Genomic DNA, 13,168 nt, shown 5'->3' with positions numbered 1-13,168 from the left:
GCCCCAACGAAAAGCAAGAATTACCTACAAGCGCAAGAGTCTATTGTGGGCTTTTGAAGCACTGTATCAAGAAACTCTTCAGATATTGCCTCAAACTTCTCCACTTGATTCTTTCTTTTTTTCTGTCGCTATTTACATGTGTGTATTGCGTATGCATGCTCGCGTGGGCACGTCATGTATCTGTAGGCGTCAACCAAGTTGCAGTTTGTTTCAATAAATGTTGCCTTTCTTCTTTAACTTAAGAAAGCCTGTTTGTGCTAATTTCTTTACCTTATAATTGGAAAGCAGTGAATAAAGATTCACCAAGGGGGAGCTCAAAACAGTGTGTTTAAAAAAAAAAAAGCGTGTTACAGTAAGACCAGGTGAAGGCTGAAAGGGAACCCCTATACCTCTTTCTCACCTGGTTGTAACACCATCCCTTGACCCCTCTGTCCTTGCAAACTACCACCCCATTTCCAACCTCCCTTTCTTAGCAATTCCTTGAACATGCTGCCGCCTCCCAACTCTTCCCCTCTTTTCTGGAACTCCATGTTTAAATCCCTCCAGTTAAGCTTTCACCTGTGTATCTGTACCAAAACCGCTCTTATCGAAGTCTCAAATGACATCCTTTGACTGACTGTGGTAAACTATATCCCTCCTCTTGCTTCTTGACCTCTCTGCAGCCTTTGACATGGTTAACCACATCATCTTCCAGTGCCTATCCACTGTTGTCCAACTGGGTGGGACTGTACTTGCCTGGTTCCATTATCTATTTAATCGTAACCAGAGTATCACCTACAGTAGCTATTCTTGACATTTCTGTATAGTCGCCTCTGGTGGCCCCCTGGGATCTATCTTTGGCCTGTCTGTTTCTTACCTGCATGCTTCCCCTCAGCAACATTGTCCAAAGACACTGTCAGTTTCCACATGCATGCTGACAACACCCAGTTCTACCTCACCACCTCTCTCAAACCCCCCCTCTGTCTCTAAGTTGTCAGACTGCTTGTCTGGCAACCAAGTACTACTTGAGCAGAAATTTCCTCCAACTAGAGATTGGTCCTCACCGCAAACTCCGTTCCCTCGCTGCTAACTCCATTCCTCTCCCTGGAAACTGAGGCTGAACCAGGCTGTTGGCAGCCTTGGTGTCAAATATGTCCACAAAGTGAGCTTCTGACCACGTATCCACACCATCACAAAGATCACCTCCTTCCAATTCCATAAGATCACCTGACTGCACTCTTGTCTCAGCTCATCTGCTGCTGAAACCCTCATCCATGCCTTTGTTACCTTTTAGACTTAACTATTCCAATGTTCTCCTGGCAGGCCTCCATCTTCCACCCTCCATAAACCTGTTCTCCAAAACTTTGCTGCCAGTGTCTTACCAAATCCCATTCACGAATCACCCCTGTGCTCCAGTTAAGCCGCGGCTTAATTTTTAAATTCCCTTCCTTGTTTTCAAATCCACCCCCACCCCTCCACCAATGGCCTTGCCCCTTCCTATCGCTAACCTCCTTTTAGCCCTACAACCCTTGGAGCTATATTTTAATTTCTCCACCATTGGTGGCTGGGCCTTCGGTTACCTGGGCCCTAAGCTCTGGAATTCTCCGCCTAAACCTCTACATTTCTCCTTAGTTGCCTTTCCTGAAAGGAATGTCAAGTATTTGGCTGTATTGCTCAAGGTACTGGGATGGTCCCGAGCTGCCAGTCCCTGTCTTGAAATGGCATTCCACTTATTCTGCATTGGTTTGTCGTGCACGCACTTCAAACTGGGTCACCCAAATGTCATGGTTTATGAGGACTTCCACTTTCTATTTTGTATGTATGGAAGCATTTTGTTCAGTGAGGGCACTGTCCCATCCTATAGTTCAGGACGGTGCTCTCTGGGCCTCTGTATTTGCAATAGTTGCACCCGCAACAATTTTGAAAAGCTGGAATTAAGTACAAAATCCTGTTAAAGCAGTGGCAGATGGGACATTGATTCATGCCCCTAGTTTAATGGTAAATGTTCCTCAGAACCTTAGCAGTGTACTTGTAGAGGAAATCCAGCACGCAAGAGCATGGCGGAGCTCCCTTTCACATTACAAAAGTAGTCGCTGCAGGGCTGCATTATTCTTGTACAGTCTGCATGGATATCTGGAGGGGATGATGGTTTCAATTGCTGGTTATCTCCACTATTGAGGGGGTTTGATCACTGGGATACTATTGCTGAAAACTCATTTGATATCAATAAGGTGCCAACAGGTAGAGTCACAAGAAAGTTGGAGATCTCTTACGCAAAGTTAACCCTAGAAAAGCTACTTGCCCGGAGTGTGTAATCTGATTCTCAAAGTCCTGTCTGGTCAATTAGCTTTCCACTTAATTCATCTTTCAGTTTGTGCACCATCTTGCCTGAAAGCAGCAAATGTACTGCTCACAAGGGGATTGGCTATAGTTTAGTACACACCTGCCTCATGCAGCCAACCAGGTCAAACCTTGTGAAACTATTGTGAACTAGGGGTTACTTGCTGGTTACAGTGAGCGTGAGACACTGCCTTTCTCAGGTGTGTTGTGACATGTCAGAAAAATTCTGCATGGATATTAGGATTTTTATGCAATATGAGTGGATTATTTTTCCAGAGAGCAGTTAAAATGTGAAACTCACTACCACAAGGAGTAATTAAGGTGAACTGCATAGATGCATTTAAAGGGTAGCTCGATAAGGACATGTTGGGGTGGGGACAATGGAATAGAAGGATTTGTTGGTTGGGTGAGCACAGACTTGTATGTAGCATAAGGACCTGTATAGACCAGTTGGGCCGATTGACCTGTTTCTGTGCTGTATGTTCTATGGAATTAAAGCACATTCATTTTAATTCACAGTTTATTTTTGATGTATAATTATTTGCTAGTTTGAGTCTGATCCAAACTTTATCTGAATCACCTGCATTATGAGGGTAGAGGCATTTTTGATTGTGGGCTGATGGCCATGAACTGAATATGCTGTGGACACTATATCTAACTGAAGACTGAACTCGTTGCTAACTTTTTTTTTTAAAATGTCAATACGGCTGGCTGGGTAAAAGTGGACTTTTCAACTTGAAGTCCGAGAGCTGGAATAGCTGCACAATGAGAAGCAGAGGGTTGACCCTTGCCTCCCTGTTGTAACCCAAAAGTTGTTGCCAACCTTTTAAAATAGGTTTTCTGATGGAGAACTGGATGAACCGAACCTTCCTCCAATGTCAGCTATACTAAAATCATCATCTATGGCTGGACCTGGAGCTCAGTTTCCTTCCCTCCATCTGCTTCTTTGGGGAAATCGCTTTTTTCCATCTCTGCAGTGTTGCCTGTCTCTGTCCCATGTTTCCCCTTCTGTTATTGAAAGTTTAGTTCATACTGGCTTCCCCTCCAGTCTTGACTCTCTAACTCCATTCAAGGTGGCCTTTCCATATCAGTAGGTCAACTCATCTAAAATATTGCAGCCAGTGTCTATGCCTGTACTGAATCCCATGTTCCAATCCAAGTACTGTGTGCTCTTTTCAAAATTCTCTTGTAAATTTCTCTATGGCTTTCTCCCACCCATCCTCATTACTTTTCATTCTTCTATTTTAACTAAAGGCCTATTCTACTTGACCTCTCTTCGCAGACAGTCCCTCTCATCCCAGGAATCAATCTAGTGAACCTTTGTTGCACCTCCTCTAAGGCAAGTATATCTTTCCTTGGGTACGGAGACCAAAATTGTACACATTATTCCAGGTGTAATTGCAGCATAACTTCCTCACTGCTCCTCCAATCCAATTGCAATAAAGGTTAACAAACCATTTATCCTCCCAATTGCTTGCTGTACCTGTATGTTAACTTTGTCATTTATATATAAGGACACTCAAATCCCTCTGAACACATAGGTTTACTAGTTTCTCAACTTTTAAAAAGATATTCTGCTTTTTCATTTTTTCCAACCAAAGTAGATAATTTCACACTTCCCCACATTATTCTCCATCTGAAGCCTTCTTGCCTACTCACCTAACCTGTCTATATTACTTTGCAGCCTCTTTGCATTCTCCTTGCAGCTTATTTTCCCACCTAACTTTGTATTGTCAGCCAACTGGATATATTACACGCTGTTCCCTCATTTAAGTCATTGATACAGATTGTAAATAGCTGAGGCCCAGGCACATGATCACTGCACTAGTTACACCCTCCAACCTGAAAATAGCTTGCTTATTTCTGCTTTTTTTTTCTGTTTATCAATCCACAATCCATACTAACATATTCCCTCCAATCCTACAAATCTTAATCTTGTACAACAACCTTTTTTATGAAATGCCTTCTGAAATCCATATTAGCTGTGATCTCCTTGAATGTTGGAACAGCTGGAGGGGCTGAATGACCACTTTCTGTTCCTGTGTTTTGGCTAAGTGCAAAAAGTAAAATCCTGGCAGGGTAAAGATAAGCTGCTGCCCTCTGGGGTAGGACCTAGTTAGGAGTAACAGGCTAATGTGAGATCTGTTCTTTGCTCCCCTTCTGCCTTCTTGCCAGAGCCCCAGAATAGTTGAGTATGGGTACCAGGCTGCTCACTGATTCTATCTGAACACATGACAATATACACTGTAGCATGTTGGAAGTAAGCAGTGGGTAGAACTCAACTGCAGTATGTCAACAGCCAGTTTACAATCTCAAGGTCCGGAAATAGGATTTGTTCTTTGTGAATGTATTAATGTGCACTGTTTCTCGTGTTGTAAAATCATGTTTTTGTTTCTATTTGTAGAGGCCACTCTAGCCAGCCAGTTTTAACTGACTGCCCAGTAACAATAGTAATTCTCTCAATACTGCCCTTGACTTTTAAAAAGCAAAACACTGGAGGTTTGAAACTAACTCGTAGAAAGCTGGAAACTTGGAGCAGGTCAGTGAATGTGTGGAGTTCCATTGAACTCAGTATTTTCCATCTGTCCCCAGGTGCTGACTGATCTGTGTGTCCAGCCTCTTCTGCTCTGCCATTGAACATTTCTTAATGTCTGCCTTGCTCGCCAATAAATGTATCTCAGCACACCGAGAATGAAGAATCAGCTTTCCAGATAATCCAAGCTATAGAGAAACCTGAAACTTCAATCTTTTTCATACCTAGTTCTCTCTGTTAAGCTGCAATTGTGTCTGTTAGCTGTCAGATGTACAGTTGAGGTCATGTTGAATTTAATCCCGAGTATCAAGACTTTCTCACCTGACGTACTTTCCTGTGTGAGTTACTGTGCAGCAGGCCCAGGAGTCCTGGGTGATCTTTTTATTTTGTCCAATGTTCTCCGAGTGCAGTGAAAGATAATTAGTGCTGTTTTTTCAGGCTTGGCATTTGTGGGCTGTGCCTGTGGGCAGTGTGCTGCTGGGAATTTTTGGTCTAGGCAGAGATACTAGGGAAATACTCTTGCTGTTGTGTGCTTGGGGGGAGAAAGGTGTCCTTGAAATCGAATGTTAAAAGTCACAACAGAGGAGAAGGCCTTTTGGCCCATTGTACCTGTGCTGGTGTTGGCTTTACAACTGGAGCTATGAATTGCTATCTCACTTCCATGCCCTTTCACCATATCCTTCATACTTTTCAAATATGCATCCAATTCCCTTTTAAATGACCACGTCTCTGCCTCTATAGGCACTTATAGTAAAGCATTCCATCTTCTAATAACCCTCTGCATTTAAATATTCCAGTTCTTTCCTTAATTCTTCCTGAATTAATGCCCTATTGTTAAAGGTTTCTAACTAGTGGAAAGCGCTTCTCTCTCATTTAGATCTTGAATATTGAAACCTTTTTGTGTCTGATTTGCTCAGTGATTGTACTCTTGAAGATTATTGGTTCAAATCCCACATTAGGACTTCACATTACTCATTGTTGAGGTATTGCACTGAACTGTGTTAGGTGTAAAAGACCCCATGGCGCTATTTGAAGAGGAGGAGTACTCCTGTCCTGACCAACATCCCTTTTCCCCAACCAGCACCAGCAGGAACAGATTAATTGGTCATTATTCATCCATTTGCTATTTGTGAGGCTTTGGTGCAAAATTCAGCCAAGGCTAGGTTTTTCTTTTCATTCCTGTGTTTATAAAATCCCTTATTTACCTCCCCACCTAGTCCTTTAGGATTCCTAGTCTGCCTTTTGCTTTTGTGCTGTTCTCTATATTTCTCTGTTTTCTTGTGTCAAATGCACTTTGCACTTTGCTCCCAACCGAAACATACATAACCTATTTTCATAATCATCGCATGCTTGTGCACTTTTTCCAACCAATTATTCTGGTCCCCTTTCATCTCACTGAAATTAGCTGATATCTAGTCCAATTTCTTCATCTTGGATTCCTCTTTATCTTCAATGTGATACTATTAGTATCTGGTTCTCCAGGCTTCAGACTGCTTGTCCTGTTGTTACGACCTATTGTTGCTCAGGACAAAGCCCCCAATCAATATATATAATTCTGATTGCGGTGGGAGCAATGCACTGTCAATTCAGTCCTGCCGCTCCACAGGTCGCATCATATTACTTTAAGCTTTACAAATCGAAGAGAAAAGCAGCCAAATTGAACAATCCCACAACCCCTGAATGAAGAGAACCAAACCAGGTATCTTTAGATATCAACAAATTAACTATATTTTAAAAAAAATAAAATCTTAAACACTACTAAGATAAACCAATATCTAAAGACCTTATAACCACTTCTTTAAAAATCTATCTTCCGCATTCGCATACATATACTCTGTTTTAAATTAGCTGACCGAAAAAATAAAGTCTTTGCAAGTTATGTTCCTGACGAATGGTTTTCCAATACAACACAGTCAAAGTACACTTGCAGTCTTCAAAGGCCTGATGAAAACAGAAGGTCCTTACAAAGTTGGGGGTTCAACAGTTCGGTGTTGTAGTATTAAACTGTTTTTTTTTTTTTTTCCCAGCAATGAATTTTGAGAGAGATATTACACAGCTTTTCTTCCTTCAGTTTAAATTGTCTCAGAGCTCTCAAATGAATGCTGCTCAGTTAATTTTAAAAGTCAAAACTGCAACATTGAATCTCATGTCCTCTTTTTCTCTCTGTGGCTGTGCTTGGCAACGAGAATGCACTCTGGCTTACTGAGCCTCTGGAGAATTCTTAAAGGTGCACTGATCTTTTTTACCATCTTAAAGGCGCATTGCAATATTTCCAAGAAGAGAGAAAAAAACACAGAACCATGATATTATACTGTTCAGACCAGATCTACCACTGCAGTCTCCCTTGTTCAGCTTGCAATGTTCTCATTAAAGAAACAGTCCTTGATGATGTTTTTAAGGGGCTGATATAAAACCTTTGTAAAATCAATTTCGAGTACTGTATGCTGTATTGATATTCATGCTGTCTGAAGGATGTTGAGACGATATAGAGGGTACAGCATTGATTCATTTTGATGCTGCTTGGTTTGAGTGAATATAAATACAAAGGAAATGCAGGAGATTATAAGTTAATTTGATGTAATTGTTTTATGAAGGGGTTGGACAGAATAGATAGAAATACTATTTCCAGTGGTTGAGGAGTCTAGAGTGAGGAAGCAAAGATACAAGATTAAATGCGAGAGATTTAGGACAGAGGGCAGGAGAAACATATTTACACAGGGGGTTCAGAGACTGGAATACACTACCAGTGTTGGTGTTGCAGCAGAGACTGTGACAACATCTAAGAATAGATGAGGTAGGTGGTTGAAGGAAAAGGGGTAAAGGAATATGGGAACAGATTGGGTACTTGAGATTGGGATATTACTTGTGTGGCAGGGCTGAATGGCCTGTTTTGTAATTTCTATATAATCCCGCTCCATTTTAACCGCATGCACTATTTGTCTTATTTACAACTTGTATTCGTATAGTGTCTTTTAACGTAATAAATGTCCCAGGGCACTTCATAGCTGCAATATAAAACAATATAACACTGAGCCATGCAAGGAGATATTGGGTCAGATGACCAAAAGCTTGGTTAAAGAGGTAGATGTTAAGGAGTGTCTTAAAAGAGGAAAGTGAAATGGAGAGGCAGAGGTGTAGGAGACTTTTCCAGGGCTTGGAGCCAAGGCAGCTGCAGGCACAGTCACCAATAGTGGAGTGATTAAAATTGGGATGCTCAAGAGGCCAGAGGACCACAGATATCTTGGAGGGGTGTGAGGCTGGAGGAGATCAGAGCGATAGTGAGGTGTGAAGCCATGGAAGGATTTGAAGATGAGGATGAGTTTTAAAATCGAGGTGTTGCTTAACTGGGAGCCAATATAGGCCAGAAAGCACAAGGGTGATAGACGAATGGTACTTTGTGCGAGTTAAGACACTGGCAGCAGGGTTCTGGATGACCTCAAGTTTACGGAGGGTAGAATGTGGGGGATCACCCAGGATTGCACTGAAATAGTCAAATCTAGAGGTAACAAAAGCACAAATGAGGGTTTCAACAGCAAATGAGCTGAGACGGGCCAAGTCGGGTGATGGAGGTGAAAATAGGCAGTCTTCGTGAAGGCGTGAATGAGGTCGGAAGCTGATCTCTGGGTCAGATGTGATACCAAGGTTGCGAATAGACTGGCTTAATCTCAGACGGTTGCTGGGGAGAGGGATGGAGTCAGGAGCTAGGGAAGGGAGTTTGGAGCACCAACCTTAAACCTAAATAAAGGCAATTACAAGGATATTAAGACATTTGGCTAAAATGGACTGGGAAAATAGATTAATAGATAAGATGGTAGAGAAGCGGTGGCAGAAATTTAAGGAGATATTTCATAACTCAACAAAGATATATTCCATTGAGAAAGAAAGACTGAGAAGGATGCATCATCTGCAACTAACTAGGGAAGTTGAGGATGGTATCAAATTGAAAGAAAAGGTGAACAATGTTGTGAAGATTAGTGGTGGGCTAGAAAATTGGGAAAATTTTAGAAACCAGCGAAGGATGGCTTTAAAAAAAAAAGGAGCAATTAGAATGAGAGTAAACTAGCAAGAAATATTTAAACACATAGCAAGACTTCTATAAGTATATGAAAAGGAAGAGAGTAGCTAAAGTAAACATTGGTCCCTGAGAGGATGAGACTGGAGAATTAATGGGAAAAAAGGGAATGACAGAGACTTTGAACAAGTATTTTCTATTTGTCTTCACCGTAGACGCCACAAGCCACATCCCAATAATAGAAAATCAAGAGGCAAAAGGGAGGGAGGAACTTTGCACGAGCGCTACAGAAAAAATATGAGGAAAACTAACGGGAATTAAGGCTGACGAGTCCCTGAGAACTGATGGCCTCAGGTCTTAAAAGCTTTGGCTGAATAGATAGTCGATGCATAGGTTGTAATCTTCCAAAAATCCCTAGATTCTGGAAAGGTCCCAGCAGATTGGAAAACTAAATGTAACACAAATTCACGAAAGGAGAGAGGTAGAAAGCAGCCAACTATGGCCAGTTAGTTTAACATGCCGTTGGGAAGATGCTAGAATCCATTATTAAGGCAGTAGTAGCAGGACATTTAGAAAATTATAATGCAGTCAAGCAGAGTGAACATCGTTTTATGAAAGGGAAGACTTGTTTGTCGCATCCACAAAGAACTCTAATAAATTTATAATGAGCACGGTGGATAAAGGGGAACCAGTAGATGTAGTGTCTTTGGATTTCCAAAAGGCATTCGATAAGGTGCCATATAAAATGTTTCTGCACAAGATAAGATTTCATGGTTTTGGGGGTAATTGACTGACAGGAAACAGTTGGGATAAATGGGGCATTTTCAGGTTGGCAAACTGTAACTAGTGGAGTGCCACAGGGATCAGTGCTGGGGCCTCAACTAGTTATGATCTATATTAATGACTTGGATGAAGGGACTGAGTATATTGTAACCAGACTTGCTGAAGATACAAAGATAGGTAGAAAAGCAAGTTGTGAGGCAGCCACAAAGTCTGCACAGGGATAAAAATAGGTTAAGTGAGCGGGCAAAAATTTGGTAGGCTGAGTAAATTGTGGGAAAATTTGAGGTTGTCCATTTTGGCAGGAAGAATAGAAAGGCAGAATATTATTTACATGGAGAGAGATTGCAGAATGCTGCAGTACAGAGGGGTCTGGATGTCCTTGTACATAAATCACAAAGTTAGCATGTAGGTACGGCAAATAATTAGACAACTGGAATGTTGGCCTTTATTGCAAGGGGGATGGTATATAAAATTAGCGAAGTCTTGCAACAGCTATGCAAGGCATTGGCGTGATCGCACCTAGAGTACCATGTAGAGTTTTGGTCTCCATATTTAAGGAGGAATGTACTTGTAGAGGGAGGCAGTTCAGAGAAGGTTCACTCGGCTGATTCCTGGGATAAAGGGGTTGTCTTGTGAGGAAGGGTTGAGAAGATTGGGCCTCTTCTCAACTTCAATGAGAAGCGTAAGAGGTGATATTGAAACATATAATATTGAGAGGGCTTGACAGGGTAGATGAGAGGATGTTCCCTTCATGGGGTAATCTAGAACTGGGGGTCACAGTTTAAAAAGAAGGGATCTTGCTTTTAGGATAGCGATTAGGCAGAATTTTTTGAGGGTGGTTAATCTTTGGAATTCTCTTCCCCAGAGTGCAGTGGAGGCTGGGTCATTGAATATGTTCAAGGCTTGAGTTAGACAGATTTCTGATCTACAAAGGAGTCGGGCGTTATGGGGGGCAGGCAGAAAAGTGGAGTTAAGGCCTCAATCCAATCGGCCATGATCTTATTGACTGGCAGAGCAGGCTTGAGGGGTCAAATGGCCTACTATTTCTTATCTTATGACTGAAAATAATGGCTTCAATCTTCACGATATTCAATTGGAGGGCATTTCTCATCCAGTACTGGATGTCGGATAAGCTGATAGTTTATCAACAGTGGAGGAGTCGAGAGAGGTGGTGGTGAAGTAGAGCTGGATGTCGTCAACGTACATGTGGAAACTGATACTGTGCTTTCGGATAATGTCATCGAGGGGCAGCATGGAGATGAAAAATAAGGGGGTGCATAGGACAGATCCTTGTAGGATACAGAGGTAACAGTGTGGGAGTAGGAAAGAAGCCATTGCAAGTGATTCTCTAGCTCCGATTAAATAGATAAGAATAAGATTGGATCCAGGTGAGAGCAGTCCCACCCAACTGGATAACATTGGAGAGGCATTGGAGGAAGATGGTGTGGTTAACATGTCAAAGGTTGCAGACAGGTCAAGAAGGCCAAGGAGGGAAAGTCTACCTTTATCACAGTCACATAGGATGTCGCTTGTGACTTTGAGAGCTGTTTTAGTAGTGTGGTAAGGATGGAAACCAGATTGGAGGGATTCAAACATGGAGTGCTAGGAAAGATGGGTATGGAATCGGGAGTTGACTTGTTCAAGGACTTAGGAGAGGAAAGGGAGGTTGGAGATGGGATGGTAGTTTGCAATTACGGTGGGGACAAGGGTTGGTTTTTTGAGGAGAGGGGTGATGATGGCAGATTTAAAGGAGAGACGGACAACACCTAAAGAGAGAGAACAGTTAACAATATCGGTTAACATGGGGACCAGGAGGGGAGGTTAGGTGATTCCAATCTAGCTATTGACGTCCTCCAAAATTACAGGCGTGAGCACTGCATGTTGAGGTCTCTAGTGGCCAGGGTAACGGGGCTACTTCTAGGATTTTAGGATCATAGGAACATAAGAGCAGGAGTAGGCCATTCGACCCATCGAGCCTGCTTTGCCGTTTAAACAGATTATGGCTGATCATCTACCTCTACGCCATATTTCCCCACTGTCCCCATATCCCTGGATGTCATTAGTGTCCAGAAATCTATTGATTTCTGTCAGAACATGCTCAATGATTGAGCTTCCACAGCCCTCTGGGGTAGAGAATTCCACAGATTCACTACCCTCTGAGTAAAGAAATTCCTCCTCATCTCAGTATTAAATGGTCTGCCCCTTATTCTGAGACTCTGTTCACTTCACTTGTTCTGGACTCACCAGCCAGAAGAAACATCCTATCCACATCCACCCTGTCACACCCTGTAAGAATTTTGTACGTTTCAATGAGATCACCTCTCATTTTTTGAAATTAGAGAATACAGGCCCAGTTTCTGCAATCTCTCCTCATAAGACAATCCCGCCATCCCAGCGATTAGTCTGGTGAACCTCCGTTGCACTCCCTCTATGGCAAGTATACCCTTTCTTAGATGAGGAGAACAAAGTTGTACACAATATTCTCGCCAAGGCTGTATACAATTGCAGCAATACATCTTTACTCCTGTACTCAAATCTCCCTTGCAATGAAGGCCAACATACCATTTGTCTTCTCAATTGCTTGTTGCACCTGCATACTAGCTTTTAGTGACAAGGACATCCAGGTCTCTCTGGACAAAAACACTTCCCCAACCTCTCGCCATCAAAGAAATCAAAGTCACTCTTGACAATGCATCCGGCGCGCTTACATCATCAGAGCGGATGGGGGGGTGGGTGGAATGGGGTTTGAAGCGGCAAGCGGGAGCAAGTGGATGATGGGGATGGGGTTTGAAGCAGTGGGCGGCTGATGGAGATGAAGTGTGAGGGGGAGCAAGTGGCCAGCAGGTGGGTGGGTGGTGTTGAAGCAGGGCGCAAGTGGCTGAGGAAAGGCAGCAGAGAGGCCGGCGGCGAGCAGACGGGCGCAGGAGGCAGCGCCAGGGAAGAAAAACGGGATATTGTTTGGGGTGGGATCGCAGTGATTGAATTAAATTTGTTTTTGTGATAAATTGAGCAGTGCCATCTTTAATTCTGGCAGCTGCCTAAAACATTGCATTGACGTTTGTGCGTGTGTACGTCCGAACGCGGGCGCCGAGGTGCAGCTGCCTTTGTGGGGCCCTTTGGAGCTCTTGGTGCTGGCTGTAAACATTGGCGCACTGCTGGGGACCTAATGTCTTTTCTTTTAAAGGCTTTCAGCTATCCATAGGGCAACTGGCACCATTTGGCCTGGAGCAACAAGTGTCATGTTAGTGTTTCAACATATTTTGACATTATTTGACCTCTGAGGCCACCTGCAGTCCAGTTTGAAAACCTAGATCTAAGGCACATTTATTAGGGTAGGGTGCAGACGAAGTGTAGAGCTCTGCCTTGCATGTACCTGTCTCTTTCTACCAGAATATGCATGGTCCCTGTTCTTGCAGTCAAATGGGAGCCTTTGCTTTCCACAGATTTCTAGCAGTTGGCCAGGTTGTTGCCTTTATTTTGATGTGCTGTTAGTAGCACAAAGTGATGCTGCTGCTTCTAGT

General features: G+C 42.8%; 1 protein-coding gene across 6 annotated transcripts in view; it reads left to right on the top strand.

Annotated features, from left to right (window-relative positions):
• llgl2 (LLGL scribble cell polarity complex component 2) overlaps positions 1 to 13,168 on the top strand; it is a 157,035-nt gene that overhangs the window by 39,011 nt on the left and 104,856 nt on the right. For 2 of the 6 annotated variants that reach the window (XM_068057806.1, XM_068057808.1), the window contains one exon: positions 4,724 to 4,858. The exons of 3 other annotated variants lie outside the window; for them this stretch is intronic. The gene's annotated coding sequence lies outside the window, so the exon portion shown is untranslated. Of the gene's footprint in view, positions 1 to 3,573; positions 3,659 to 4,723; positions 4,859 to 13,168 lie in introns of all 6 variants that reach the window. One more of the 6 variants, XM_068057809.1, reaches the window with a different exon arrangement.

The sequence above is a fragment of the Heterodontus francisci genome, chromosome 26 (assembly GCF_036365525.1).
Source record: "Heterodontus francisci isolate sHetFra1 chromosome 26, sHetFra1.hap1, whole genome shotgun sequence".
NCBI lineage: Eukaryota > Metazoa > Chordata > Chondrichthyes > Heterodontiformes > Heterodontidae > Heterodontus > Heterodontus francisci.
The sequence above is the reverse complement of the archived record's forward strand: the minus strand, read 5'-3'. Positions and strand labels throughout refer to the sequence as shown.